The 15,475-nt window shown below is 42.4% G+C and overlaps 2 long non-coding RNA genes across 2 annotated transcripts in view; one reads left to right on the top strand and one right to left on the bottom strand.

The window, feature by feature from the left end:
• LOC123329787 overlaps window positions 1-1,264 on the bottom strand; it is a 46,847-nt gene extending 45,583 nt beyond the window's left edge. The window contains exon 1 of the long non-coding RNA XR_006640096.1: window positions 1,139-1,264. This is a non-coding gene — a long non-coding RNA (uncharacterized LOC123329787). The remainder of the gene's footprint in view (window positions 1-1,138) is intronic.
• On the top strand, window positions 714-15,050 carry LOC123329786. The gene is made up of 4 exons (XR_006545340.2): window positions 714-1,047; window positions 1,170-1,589; window positions 4,494-4,594; window positions 14,143-15,050. It is a non-coding gene; the product is annotated as an uncharacterized LOC123329786 (long non-coding RNA).
• Window positions 15,051-15,475: the final 425 nt, after the last annotated feature.

The raw sequence follows: 15,475 nt of genomic DNA, 5'->3' as shown, positions 1-15,475 counted from the left end.
GCATGCCTGCCTACTGCCTCTGTGGGGCCTTCCCACAATACCAGATGCCTGGGATGGGGCCGACCTGGGGATGAGAGGGAGCCCTGGCAGTCTTACCCACTATCTTGCCAATAGTGCTGTCCTCTTGTCCCCTGTACAAGGCAGTAGTGGCCACACCAAGGCTTTTGCCCCCACTTACTGACCCCCAGGAGTCAACAGTAGCGTTGCCTAGTCACTTTCCATTTGGAAAAAGAGTGGTCAGTCCTGTGAGCCAAGAGGCAAGACTGGAGAAAAGCCAGGTAATGAGGACCACCTGACAAAATGGATCAGGGATATTCCATCAGATTTCAGGAAAAGGTACCAGGGTGCCCACATGTGAAAATGTTCCTCCAAGGTAGGTAAAGGACCAGTAACTTGACCTCTTCCAGTCAGCACTAGTTTCTCTGAAGTGGGCTGGGGAACCCTGCAAGCTGCTTGCAAGACAAGGAACCCCATTATCAGGAAGCCCTGTGAGCTTCAGGCAAGAACAGGAAACACCCATCACCTGACCTCTCCTCTCCTCTCCACTTGTGAGGCAAACCTTGGGTGATTCTTTATCAACTGAGGTTCCTATGGGCAGTTAGCAGCTACTGTACTCCTGCTAAAGGAGCTGAAAAATTAATGTTTGGTCAGTCAGCCACTATATAGGCTGCACACCAGTTTCAGGCTTTAGTAAGTTTTAAGGGAACAGAATGGCTAGAATGACTTTCTCCTAGAAAGTCAATTCGAGTTCAGATACCTTCATTTCTAGTAAAAATGGAATGTGTGACCATTATTCTCTTGCTATTAATAACATCTGGGTCTTGCATCCTAAACTGTCTGCTGTCCTCTGTCTCCAAGTAGCCAGAGTTTCTGAAAACTGCAAATGATGGTCACTTAGCGATGCTAACAGGACGGAGGCCTGTGACAACCAAGTACATGTAAAGGCAGCTGGAGAAGCTCTGCTCCTCCACTCAGTGTTATGACGGTTCCCCAGACCAGCTAAGCAGTTATAGAAGATGGACTGGCACCCCTCAGTGCCTTTCTAGGGTGAGGAGCGGGATGAAAAACCAAGGAGGGGTTTGTCACCGGCAAAGCCCATTCACAGTTCCCAGTAAATTAACATAGAAGAAAGTCTAACCTTTTTTTTTTTTTTTCCGTGCCTCCTGTAGTTTCACTTGACCACAGGATACTGCGTGAAGAGGCCTCCCACCAGGTACTTCAGACAAGAGTCCCCAACGCCAAAGAGCTGTGCCTGCTTCTTAGCTTGGGACCGTGTGCAGACGCTCTGCGCTCAACACTGCAATTCAAGATGGCCCTGGCGGCAGCGAGCTGTGTGCAGACACCGCTGGCAAACTGCCCCTGCGCTGCCGGAGCTCCGCCCCGTCGCCCCGCCCAACACTTGAACTCCATAAAGCAGCCCGGCCCACAGCCCGCCAGGGAGAAAGGGTACTCCAGGAGGCGAGCTTGCCCCTCTCCATTCTTTCACTGAAAAACACAGCTTTCCTTTGTTCTGAACGGATCTTGGTCTCATTCAATAGGCTCATATGGGACCAGTCAGGAGAACCTTCGTCGAGGACGGACTCAGAAGGGTCAGTAACACTTTTGATGTGCAACTGAAATGTGAACTGGGTGAATTTGATGGTCCGTGAATTTCAGGCGGCTGCGTGCATCAGGAAGTCAGGCAGTTTCTGGGTTGACACCAGCTATCTGTTGATACCCTGTTGCTGGCACCGTGGTGTCAGCCACTATCACCTCTTGATGTCTCACTGAGATGGCACCCAACTGGCCCCTGCTTCCATCCTGGCCCTCCTACAACGTGGTAATCAGAGTGTTCCTTTTCAACATAAATCGGCTGTGTCACTTCTCCACTCTAAGTATCATTGGAGAAAGCATTCTTTGATCGCGTGGATCCTGATGGGTCATGCTCCTTTGCTAAGATATATCCCCTTTTATATTGATAGTTCGTATATAAAAGTTAGATGTCTTCTGAGCCTGATCTTACCCCTTTACCTTCCTTCCTGCTCATTACCTGATGTCTAACCAACTCAAGCAGAGACAGTCCTCAATGAGTTGAACAGAGGGGAAAAAAACCCTGGGCTCCAGCAATTATGACCATATTTAACAGTGCCACACTTGAAGCCCATGACCTCCACACAATTGGAAATAATGTTTCAGATATCACTAAACCTAGAGATTGTCCTCTTCTGCCTAGCAATCCAGGAAAACTTTCCACTAGCACAAAGTTCCACTAGCACAGTGCAGAACACCAAAAAGAGACCCAAGCCCAGACTTGGGCTTCAGTCCAGCAGATAAGAATGAAAGGAAGTGACAGAAGAACAGAGATGTTCCCACAGTAATAACAAGCAGGCGTTTTTCAGAAGGTGATGTCAAACAAAAAACAAATACTTGAAATTCCAACATTGCATGGATCTGTACAGCAGAAAACTCCAGAATAGGAATGGCCAGAGCTATACCTAGAAAGAATAAATTGGACATATACTGAGGAGTTGGGGGCAGAAAGACTGAGAATTATTTATAGTCAATAACCATATCAATTACAATGAGCAATAAATTCAGCCAATATTGTAGAAGACATATTCCTAGAAAATTCCTCAGTAGAATAAGAAGAAAGCAGGTTGATAAGATAAGGGTGCACCTGGCAACAGACCAGGGATCTGGTTTTACTCACAATTGGCTAAGGATTCCACCATAATGGGAAGGGATAGGTGGTAAAGCCTCCACCACCTTGAACTTTAGTTGATCCTTCAGGAGTAATGATCCTTCAGTTTTAGAGTTACTTCACTGGAGATGTTTGATGAAATGCAAATTCCTGGGCCTGCCCAGACCAACCAAATCACCTCAAGTACTGGAACCTATTATTGTTAATAAGCAAACCAGGTGTGTCTAAGGCATCTGAGTTTTGTGTTGGCTGTCAGGGGATCCCACCTTAGAAACTTCTGCTCTTTAATGTCTGTAGTCTGTTATGTAAATAATGTGGCCCGTGTATTCACCTGTGCTCTTACACAAATAATTGCTTTGGGGAAAGAATCACTGAATAAACTGTTTATAATGATTACCTTTGGGCATATGGGATGAGGGCCAAACTGGGGATATGATAGCACTTTCCTTCAATCATTTCTGTTTTATTTTTTTCATTTTATTTATATATTACTCATATGGTAGCAGTAGTAGTTATCTGGACATGGAGTTTGGGGTTGTGGTTTTGTTCTCCTTTTTTTGTGGTTTTTAAAATTTTAATTAGAAGATAATTACTCTATAATATTATGATGGTTTCTGCCATACATCAACATGAATTGACCATAGGTATACATATGTCCCCTCCCTCATGAACCTCCTTCCCACGTCCCTCCCCAATCCACCCCTCTAGGTTGTCAAAGAACACTAGCTTTGGGTTCCCTGAGTCATATAGCAAATTCCCCCTGGCTATCTACTTTACAAATGATAATGTATATATTTCAATGCTATTCTCTCAAACGCTATTCTCATCTACTCTTTCCTTCCCCCACTGTGTCCAAAAGTCTGTTCTTTATGTCTGTGTCTCCTTTGCTGCCCTACAAGTAGGATCATCAGTACTATATTCCTAGATTCCATATATATGCATTGATATACAATATTTGTCTTTCTCTTTCTGACTTACTTCACTCTGTATAATAGCCTCTAGATTCATCCACCTCATTAGAACTGGCTCAAGTGTGTTCTTCTTATAGTTGAGTAATATTCCACTGTGTATATGTACCACAACTTCTTTATCCATTCATCTGTTGATGGACATCTAGGTTGCTTCCATGTCCTAGCTATTGTAAATAGTGCTGCTATGAACACTGGGGTACATAAGTCTTGTTCAACTATGGTTTCCTCAGGGTATATGCCCAGCAGTGGGATTCCTGGGTCATATAATAGTTTTATTCCTAGTTTTTAAAGTAATTTCCATACTGTTTTCCATAGTGGCTCTATCAATTTGCATTCCCAATCTTCTTTATACTTTAAAAGTGGTAGCAAATTTTTTGAGAAGGCAATGGCACCCCACTCCAGTACTCTTGCCTGGAAAATCCCACGGACAGAGGAGCCTGGTAGGCTGCAGTCCATGGGGTCACTAAGAGTCAGACACGACTGAGCGACTTCCCTTTCACTTTTCACTTCATGCATTGGAGAAGGAAATGGCAACCCTCTCCAGTGTTCTTGCCTGGAGAATCCCAGGGACGGCGGAGCCTGGTGGGCTGCCGTCTATGGGGTCGCACAGAGTCGGACATGACTGAAGCGACTTAGCAGCAGCAGCAGCAAATTTTCAATTCACTATTTCTTTATTTAAAATGTACTGAGTGCCTACTATGTGCCAGGCACTGTGCTAGGTACTTGGGCTATAGTGTTTGCAAGATAAGTACAAAATTGAGCTTAAACTGTCTGCTTTGTTGTAAAATAATCGTAATTCAAACTTTGCACATGGTCAGCTATCTATGTTTTTATTTTCACAGATTGAAAGAGTTCCTCTGGGTTGATGAGCTGAGCCCTCGGGACAGAGAGAGGCCAGTTGACAAATGTAATCATGACCTAGGAGCCCAGGGGCACATACCAAGTAAGAGACAGCTTTGCCCACCTTGTTTTAAAGAATGGTGTGTGGAAAGGACTTATTATTTCCTGCTGTGCTGCATGTTATTCACACAGTAGAGCAGAGCCTGGAGAATTGGAATTGCAGACTTTTGGCTCTGAAACTTATTGAACATGATAGAAGTGAGTAGAAAAATGAAATTGAGATGGGATACTGAGCAACTAGCTTGAGGGGCAAGAGTCTGAATTTTTCTTTGCTTTCCCACCCAGATTGAGCATTCTTTATTTTATTTTCTTTAGAGAGATGAACCAGTAATAGGAGGTGAATGGGACAGTTCCCATTTGCAAGAGAAACTCTCTTCTCACAGACCCTCTGCTTCTCACAGCATGCCCACTTTCAAAACCATGCATCAACTTCCCCAAAGGAAGTATTTTGTAAAATATGCATTGCATTAAAAGAAATAACTTACAAAATACTGTATGCAGAGTTCTTAGAAATATACTTGTTTTCAAACTGAAATATAAGTTATGAGTTCACTGAGCTCACAAAAATATCAATGATACCAATAATTACAGCTAGTTTTTATATGTTTCATCTTATTTCACCTCCCTAGTCTTATGAGATAAATACTGTTGTCGTTCCCATCTTTTAGAGGAGGAAACTGAAACACAGAGAAGTCAAACAACAGGTCCAAGACCACTCAGGATACTCTCTATCAACCCAACAACTTGCCTCCACAATCTGCAGTCTCACCCACTCACTCTCTGTCCTTCATTTTCTCTACAGTGATGAACCCAGACCATCCATTAATGAGTGTCCCAGAGCACAAAACAGGGGTGGAGGGACCCACATGAAAAAAGAAAGGAAAGACCCAGTTATCAATGATCCCTGGCCTGCCTGGCCACAGCAATCAAGCAATAGACTTCAAGCAAATATTTACAGGATAAAGCCACTCTACAGACAATTGCTATCGTTGGGCTCCATGAGAAACCTCTGGTTGTCAATATATCTGCTGGCCAGTTTCACAGCAGTCTGAATTTTTTTTTTTTTCTTTTTCCTGTAGCCAAAGGACTGCCCCCTTTTCCATCTCAAATCTTTCTTTCTCTCCTCTACTCTCTTCTTCATCCTTCCTATTTACAAAGATGAAAAATACAGGTCAGCCAAAGCTTGGAAGAGAACTTAAATTGTAGATTTAACTTTTTAAGTCAAATATCCCTTTTGTCAGAAATTTTTACCTGTTCTTTTAATCCAACACTTCTCAAATTTTATTTTATGAAACACTGTTCCAATAGATATTAATAGATATATCTTAGGATGGCCCATGGTCAAATAAGCTTAGGAAATAAGGCATGCCAAGTCCTCCTCTTGGAGCTATGCTATTAACATAATAAGACTGAGAAGTCAAGCAGTAAAGAAAGCTGTTTAACTTAAATATGACAATTTAAATATTTTGGGTGCCTTCTATGTGCCAGTCTCTATTTTGATACAGGAAAAATAGAGCAGTAAACAAGACAAAGTCGCTCTTTCTATGGATCTTCTATTACAGTAAATGTAACAATTGTGCACTAAACATTTTTTGTGATATATTAATACCTTGGAAATTGTGTTCCATTGGTCACAAACTTTGTAAATGCCTATCTAAAGACATAAAGTTGTTGTTGTTTAGTTGCTAAGTCATGTCTAAGTCTTTTGTGAGGCCATGGACTGTAGCCCACCAGACTCATCTATGCACGGGATTTTCCAGGCAAGAATACTGGAATGGGTTGCCATTTCCTTCTCCAGAGGATCTTCTCAACCCAGGGACTGAACTCATGTCTTCTGCTTGGCAGGCAGATTCTTTACCACCAAGTCAACTGGGAAGCCCTGATCTACGGACATATAGTATTTATGTAATTTGAGTTTTACTCTCACCTACCGATGCCCAGATAGAGAAGGATATCCATAAATATAAGAGATACCCTTGGTCCTGTATTTATACGGAAGATTTTATCTTCTTATGGAGAAGTGCTATATTTCACAAAATTCAAAGATGAAAATAAAAACAAAAATTATTTCTTAAAAATAAAAATTGTCAAATAAGAACTCATTGAAGGAAAATCTTCAGATTAAGGGCAAAAATCACATTTGTAGACTTGCTTCATTTGTCTGTGGAGACATCTTACATAAGCCTTTTTTCTAAACATACCTATTGGACTAAGACATGTTATTCAGTTCTTGTACCATGATTCCCACACGTGTTATAGGGCTGATAACATTTCCTAACATCTTTGGTTTCTAGGTCGAATAATAAATACCTTCTACTACTCTGCTACTCTGTTCTGATTGGCAAGAATTGGTAAGTCTGGGACTTCTGGCAGGGGAGGTGGACATATGAGTGAATTGTCTTTGGCAAGCAGACGTAAAGAAGAGTCAACGTCCACAATGGGAATAGCCACAAAGGACTAACAGTTAATTAGCAGGGCAGCAAACACACTTTTCATCCCATCTGATAGTAACTGATGTGCAGACCCCACAGCCCCAGGCTGGGATCCCCCAGTTCTCCAATGAGGGACAAGCAAGGGATTTTCATAGTTGAACTTGCTTTTAAGAATGATACTTACCATCTCCTTCAAAAGAGGGACAAAGAGAACCTTAACTAAAGCAGTCAATGAAAACAGAAGTGTCAGAAAAGAGGCAGGAAGCATTTTAGAAATTCAATTAATGGACTTGTCCGCTAAAGGAAGTTCCCAGAGGCCCCCATGTTTGTGGCATCATTCATTCAGTTTAGAATGCACACACATATAAGCCTTCACTGTCCAGCAAATATTTCTTTCAGTAAACTCCCAGACACCCAAGTCTCTTTAGGATGAAAGATTCACTTTTGTATCATAGTCTCCTGAATCCTAAATACCTGTTCTAACCTGATTCACTCAGTCTTAGCCAGATTCCCATCACCCTCATAGCACTGACTCTTATTTGGTTGGTCAACTAATACTTCCTCCAAAGTTTAGTTAGAATACAAAAAAGAAAAACTAAACCAGGAATATCATAGCAGACAAATACAGCAGTCGAGTATTGGGCCCATTAATTCTGTTAGTCATTCAAAAATACATAGAGTTGACCCTCAGACAGTGTAGGAGTTAGGGGTACAGTAGAAAATTTGCATATAACTTATAGCTGGCCCTCCATACCTGTGGTTCTTCCATATTCACTCCACCAATTGAAGATAGTGTAGTACTGTAGGAAAAAATCTGTGGGTGCATGGACCCAGGAAGTCAAACCCATGTTATTCAAAGGTTAACTAGATGGGGCACCTGTTAGCAGCCAGATATTTTGCCAGGTGCTGGGCATTCAGTGGTGGGTTAGAGAGCTGAGAGTCCTCTCTCATGAAGCTAACATTGAGGGGAAGACAGACATTAAACAAATGAACAAAGGAGACAATTTCAGAAAGTGAGAAATACTCTGAAGATCATCAAACAAGGAGAAGTGAAGCAGAGCGACTAAATGAGAACATTCCCACTTCAGAAATGAGGGTGGTCTGCAGGCAGCAGGACCAGCAGGTGCACAGGCTCTGAGAAAAGCACAGGCTTAGCTTGCTTGCATGCCAGATAGAAGGGCAGTGAGCCAGACCACAGATGAGCTGGCTCAAGAGCAGGTTGGAGAGGTGTGCGGAGGCTGGATTGTGCAGGACCTTGAAGGCCATGGTGAGGCTCAGGTTCAAATTGTATCCTAAATCCTGTGGGATGCCATGGGAGGATTTTTAAGGAAGGATAGGTTATGATCTGTCTTCTGTTTCAAAAGACGATTGTGACTTCCATGAGAAGAGGGATGGTAGGACTGCGACGATGAAATGTAAAGGAAGTTACAAGTCTATTTTTTAAAATTCTCTCATAATTCTGTAGCAAGCTGAATGTTGCCTTTAAAGTGAATTTATTTATTAAGTGAAAAAAATGGTCAAAAATTTATTCAGGTTTTTCCACACTACCTTACAGAAAAACCGGAACAAACTTTCAGCCAACCCAATATTAATACTGATAAACGTTTTAAAACATATACATTCACATACACATTCAGAAACATAACACAACTTTACCTGTAAAGAGTAAAAACAAGTCTATTTTCTCCAAAGTGCACTTTCTTATGTATTGGTAGATCTGATAAAAGGCATCATTAGCTACCTTTCCCCCTTGGATCTTTCAAGAATACTTCACTGGTAATTGGTTAGGTCCCTTCACGACGGGAAGAGGATTACTCAGCATGACATCCATTGCTGTCAGGAACACACAGCAATTGCTGATACTGAAGAGATAAATGGGGTGAAAATCGTTCTCACCACCGCCCATCTCTGAGAGGTGGCTGGGCCATCCCATCTATGAGGGGAAGAAAGACTTGGAAAAGCAGTGTGGCCATTAGGAGACCTTAAAGAAGTCTAAGGCCACTGTGGGGAGACCAGAAACTTGTATCTTCCAGATGTCATTAATTGTCCTAACTATCAGGGATTGCCCCTGTTCTTTACATCAGGCAAATAGCAATTACAGAAGCTATGAGGATAAATATACTATTTCTTCCAAGAATTTACAGGAACTCCAAACTAAGGCTTGCTTAGTGTGGGTTCTTTCAGACTCTGCTTGAATGACTAAAAGAGCACATTGAATAAGTTCCTTGATTTAATTACATTATTTCCTCACTCTTTTTCAAATAAGAATTTGAAGTGGCTTCTAGTGTTTTGTTTAAATGGAAAAAAACAGTTTTTCACACATTACAAGGTTGGATCATTTTAAGGTGGTTCAGCTATTTCTTCTTGATTCCTTTCATTTTTTTCACAAGCTTGGTCATTCTTCAAAAACAATCTAAAAGAAAAATTTAGCACTATTGTGGTATAAGTTCACCCTAATCCTGAACTTTCTGAATTCAAATGAATGAGGTGTGAACATTATTTACATTGGTATGGTTACATATAGCTCCCATAAATTAGAGGTTTCGAATTTCAGGAGGAAACTAAATTCTAATTTAGTTAATGTTTACTAAACATTAACTAAATATGTTGACACTGGCATATAATCCAGGAAGAAAAAGAAAGTGAAAGTGGTAGTCACTCAGTCGAGTCCAATTCTTTGCAATCCCATGGATGGTAGCCTGCCAGACTTCTCTGTCTGTGGGATTTCCCAGGCAGAATACTGGAGTGGGTGGCCATTTCCTTCTCCAGGTGATCTTCCCAACCTAGAGATCGAACATGGGTCTCCTGCATTGCAGACAGATTCTTTACCATCTGAGCCACCATGAAAACCCCAATCCAGGAAGAAAGACCTACCCAATACCTAAAGGCCAAATTCTCCAGTGAGATGGACAGCCATGGTCAGAAAGAGAAGTTCCCTGGGACTCTATAGCATTCTTGGATACCATTTTTCCTCATGGAGTTGAGAGGAAACTTGAGATTCGACCTCCTTCTCTCATGAATGGGGAAACTGAAATTGAGGTAGCAGAACCCTTGCCAATGGTCACATAGGCTGAGGGACACAAATAGGCCCAGGATTTCCTGAATCCTGGGTGATTTCATGGTGCTGCCTTTTTTCATAATTTCTCAGATTTCACACCCCAGGTGCATTTAGAGCTGGCTCATCTTTAGGGAAGATCGGATCCCCTACGGATCCTATGAACAGAGATGACGAGACAATTACAGCCCTAAGGCATACAGGAGACCCAACCAGACAGCCAGAGATAACAGGAAGTTCGCTACTCCAATCAGGGCCCCTCAATGGCCACAGATCCACCTGGTACTCCTGCTGTCTTGCCGGTCACACTGTTCACTGATCCCAGGGTAGATAAGTTGCGACCCAGGAAAATGAAAGAAGACTCAAGGAGCTGTGGGGCCTGCAGACATGTTTACTCTCTGGGCAGCAGCAACTGGGAGTCTTCAAAGACTTCTGATATACTAAGACAGACAAAAGTGGCCCATGGCCAAGTGGGCGCACAGGCGCAGTGCTATCAAGGTCAGCAATATCACTGTTTACAAAACATAAGTTATGAGGCTGTGAGAGAATGGGGCAGGAGAGCCTGACTGACGCCTTGTTGTCAGTTACTTTCTTCACACCTGCGTTATCACAACTCACCATTACCACTTGCAAAGACTCCCTGTGGGTGCAATACTGCACTGAACACTTTTCATACATGACTTAACTTTGAACTTTACAGAAATCCTACAAGGTCAGGCAGGTTAAGAGATAGGCTCCAGAGACAAGGCAGCCTGCATTTGAATCCTGTTTGCCCTGCTTAATATCTCTGTGAAAATTTCCCCCTACATCTCAGTTGCCTCTCTGTAAAATGGGAATAATAATGTTACTAATTTCAGAAAGCCATCATGACAAGTAAATGAGTAAGTTCATGTCCAGTACTTAGGGAAGTGCCTGACACATAGTAAGTGCTCCGTCAACACGGCTATTATTATCATCTTTTTTACAGATGAGGGAATTGAGGCTAACAGAGAACAACAAGTTCAAAATAGCACAGTAAGTAGAAGAAATAGCATCTGAGCTCCAGACTATATCACTCCAAAGGCTGTGTTATTAACCATGTTTCTAGACCACTTCCTTCTGAGGAGACTCAGATGTAATTTGTGCTCTGGGTCTCCTAGGTTGTCAATCCACAGCACACCAGTTCTCTACAACCAGCAGGTAGTCGATCCCAAGATTTCAGAGCTACCGTCCTCACCTGGCCCAGCCAAACTTTTCAGCCTCTTCCCTGCCCCTCCTTCCCTCATCATTTATGAGTCCTTGATCTACCTTCACTGGTATCACCTACCTTGGATCAGCAGGTATGGACACTCCATACATGTTGATTAAATTGAATTAAACAATTAGCCTTCCTTCATCCATAGAGCAACCTTTGAGAACTAAAGGAAAGATCATGATTTCATTGGGTCTCATGTTCCTATAAATAATTAGAATGTTCATGCAGTTAGTTATTAAAGAATTCCCCAAAATCAGGGCTTTTCAAACTTTAGTGGGCATTGGAATCACCTGCAGCACTCCTTAAACCCAATTACTGGGCCCCACCGCTGGAGTTTCCTGCTTGATAGGTCTGGAGTGGGACTTGCTAATTTGCATTTCCAACAAGCTCTCAGGTGATGCCCATGCTGCTGAAATAAAAGATCACCATTAGAACACCACCACCACCAGGCTAATGATTGCTGCAGGCAAGATCACTGATAGATGCTAATATTAGTGAGCAAAGCATTAAAGAAAAATAGGATATTTGTACAGTCTCAAAGTGTCTCCAACAAGTATTTATTCACTACGGAGGTGGTTTCTATACTTGTTCACCAATTGTTTGCTTGTTCTCCCTCCAGGAATGGAGTTTAATTCCCCTCCCCTGAATGTGGGCTGGATTTAGTGGCTTGCTTCTAACAAATAGTGTATGGGACATGGGACGAGCAGTATAGTAACTTCATGGTGGGAAAACCTGGCAGATGCCACCCTCACTAAGTGGTCAAGACTAAACCAGAAATAAGTCACATTGATACCATGTACCTCCTAATATGTTGTGATAAGGATGCTTCACCTTTATGATAGTCTTCCCCAAAATCCATAGCCTCAGTCTAATCGAGAGAAAACATGAGGCCAATCGAAATTGAGAAATATTCTACAAAATAACTGGGCAACTCTTTTTTTACATCTTCCCTGGTGGCTCAATCAGTAAAGAGTCTGCCTGCAATGCAGAAGACCCGGGTTCAATCCCCGGGTAGGGAACATCCCCTGGAGAAGGAAATGGCAACACACTCCAGTATTCTTGCCTGGAGAATTCTATGGACAGAGGAGCCTGGCGGGCTACAGTCCATGGGGTCACAAACAGTAGGAAACTACTGAGTGACTAACACTTTCACTTCACTTTCAAAGGTTTTAAAGTCAAAGAGGAAAGACCAAATAAATGTCACAGATTAAAAGAAAATAGGAGATATGGTAACCAATACAATATATTATCCCAAATAATATATTATTTGGGATATATTGAAACAGAAAAAGGAAATTATTAACTTTTTAAAAACTGGTAAAATCCAAATAAAGCCTGTAGTTTAGTTAATAGTAGGTCCGCTTCTCAGTTTAGAGAAATGTGCCACAGTCATGTAAGATGTTGACATTGGGACAGGACTGGCTACATAATTTGGTGGATATAGGCAAGGCTATGGTTTTTCCTGTTGTCATGTATGGATGTGAGAGTTGGAACATACAAAAGACTGAGCACTGAAGAAATTATGTTTTCCAACTGTGGTACTGGAGAAAACTCTCGAGAGTTCCTTGGATAGCCAGGAGATTAAACCGGTCAGTCCTAAAGGAAATCAACCCTGGATATTCATAGGAAGGACTGATGCTGATGCGAAGAGCTGACTCATTGGGAAAGACCCTGATGCTGGGTAAGATTGAGGTTAGAAGAAGGGGGCAACAGAGGATGAGATGGCTGGATGGCATCACCTATTCAATGGACATGAGTTTGAGCAGACTCCAGGAGATAGTGAAGGACAGGGAAGCCTGGAGTGCTGCAATAGATGGGGTCACAAAGAGTCAGACACGACTAAGGAACTGAATAACAAGTGTAAAGTGAAACTCTGGGGCCACTTGTTCAAAATTTAAAAGATTTCAAGACAGCAACAGAGAAGAAAACCAGGCACAGGCCGTTCTGAATGTGGGGTGCAGTGAGACCACACAGGTTGTATGCCATGAAGCCTGCCCTGCGTTTGGAGGAAGCAAGATGTGAAGCATATGGTCAGGACTTTAGCTGAGCTGGGAGATAGCGCTGAGCTGGGAGATACCACTGAGCTGTCAGGTATCTGAGTAGCTGATTAAAGCAACAAGTTTTAAGAAAGAGGCCTTTAATCACTTACTCTGATAATATAAGAGGAGAAAATGATGACTCCCCCTGGAACCATGCACAGGTTGAAGGTCAGGTGAATCCGTGTGGATGTGGAGTTCATCTTACTATTGAGGGAGCCCCAAGGAACAAAAGGCCCCAGCAGTGGGAGGTGAGAAAAGTTCAGAGTGAAAAAGAACTAGGGGAGGGTGGGTACAGAGTCAGAGTGGGGAAAGGTTCTTTAAGTTTTTCCCTCTTCCCCCTGATAAAGAGCATTTAGCAGAAGTTTCTGAAAAAGACCTCAACCAAAGCCTTGGATAAAAGGAAGGAAGGTGTCTGGGCTAGGAATGTAAGTATGAGAAAGATCTCCGCCATGACTAGTGGGAGGAGGGGGCTGAGACCCCGATTGCAGCTCCCTTCAGACGGCTGTGCAGCTATGGGCAGGAAGTCCGGTGAGAGCAGTGCCCCTCACAACCCCCGTGTGGCTTGCCACGTGGTGCCTTTGTGTTAACCTCTGGGTGGGCCTGAAACATCACATGTAGGTTTTTAACCAGCAGCTGGACTCCTTGTTTTTTTGTACTATGTTTGCAAGTCTTCTATAAATCTGTAATTATTTCAAAATAAAACTTTTTAAAAAGGGCTCTCTCATCGTTGTCCCATTCTTTCCTCTCCCATACCTTCTAAACATTTTGTTTGTAACTGAGACTAATAAACTAAGTTTCTAAGAACTAATTTATTTGTCCTTCTCTCCACAGGTCTTAGACATGAATCATGGAGGCTGCTCCAGGGACCTCTGAAGACCTGGATCATGGTCTACTTTGCCCCTTCTCTCCGCACCAATAGGCCTCTTTCCCAAATGCAAATTATCAGCTTGTGGGAATAGATGCCTATGAATCAGCAGCCCTATCCAGACATACCTGAACCTGGATGGATTGAGCACCACCCACAAGTCCTCTGCCAGGTGTTCACTGAGTGGACGGCCCTTGCTTCTCTCCACTTAAATTTCATTCTCCATCTCTGACATCTCCACTAAGTTCTCACAAGTACCTCAATGCAGTATGCACTGCTGCCTCGTGTTCAATATGTCCAGAAAGGTATTTAACCCATCACTACCCATGCAAAAAATAAAAAAATAAAAACCTGCTTTCCTCCTAACATGTGACTTTTAATGACAGTTTTGTGTTTCTAATCACCTGGGGATTAGAACCTTAGCTACATTTTGAGTTCACCCCATTTCGTACCACATTCTAGCAGTTATTCAGTAGTTTCTACCTCATCAATATGTCTCATCTGTTAAAGCCCCACCTGTGCCACAGGTTTTAATAGCTTTTTTCCAGGCTTATTACAATAGTTTCATTATTCATTCTATTGTCAAACCTATGTGCTATACCTTTTGCAGGCATGCCCTTTCTTACCTCTGAGCCTGTTCAGGCTATTCCTGTTCACACTCTTCCCATCCTCCAGCCATTAAGCTAGGTAGTTCTCATTCAGCCTGTGTGTATTTGTTGATCCTCACTTTCTTCCCTGATCCTTCCCAGGCCTGGGTTAGATGACACCCTCAGCCCCTGGGTTTGCCCTAACACACTGTACTGTAGCTACCTGGTTTGTTTGTCCCTTGCTTTAGGCATGAAGCATGACAGCAGGGACCATGACATGATTATAGCCTTAGCAACCGACATGAAGTGTGATACACAGTCTTAGTTAAAACTCACTTAAAAAAAAAATCTTATTGACTGGAGGTATGAATGCTGGGCACTGTCCCAGGATGGGGGTTATCAAGAATAAACCTTAGTTCTTCTTTTCAAAGATTTCACACTCAAGTGGAAGACAAAATAAGTACAACAAGCACTTATTGAGTGCTTTAAAAGCTAGGTACAATATTATCCCCATTTTACAAGGGAAGATTGAAATGGAAAGTTTAATTGCCCAGTTTAAAAAGTGGCAGACTAGGAATTTATTATAATCAAGAGGAGGAAATACTCCAAATGTCTGTCAGTAGAAACATACATGAACAAACTGTAGTCATTCATACAATAGAATGCCACTCAGCAACTAAAAGCAGTAAGTTACTGACACGACAGCATGGGT

The sequence above is a fragment of the Bubalus bubalis genome, chromosome 16 (assembly GCF_019923935.1).
Source record: "Bubalus bubalis isolate 160015118507 breed Murrah chromosome 16, NDDB_SH_1, whole genome shotgun sequence".
Classification (NCBI taxonomy): Eukaryota; Metazoa; Chordata; class Mammalia; order Artiodactyla; family Bovidae; genus Bubalus; species Bubalus bubalis.
This window is presented reverse-complemented; position numbering and strand designations above follow the sequence as displayed.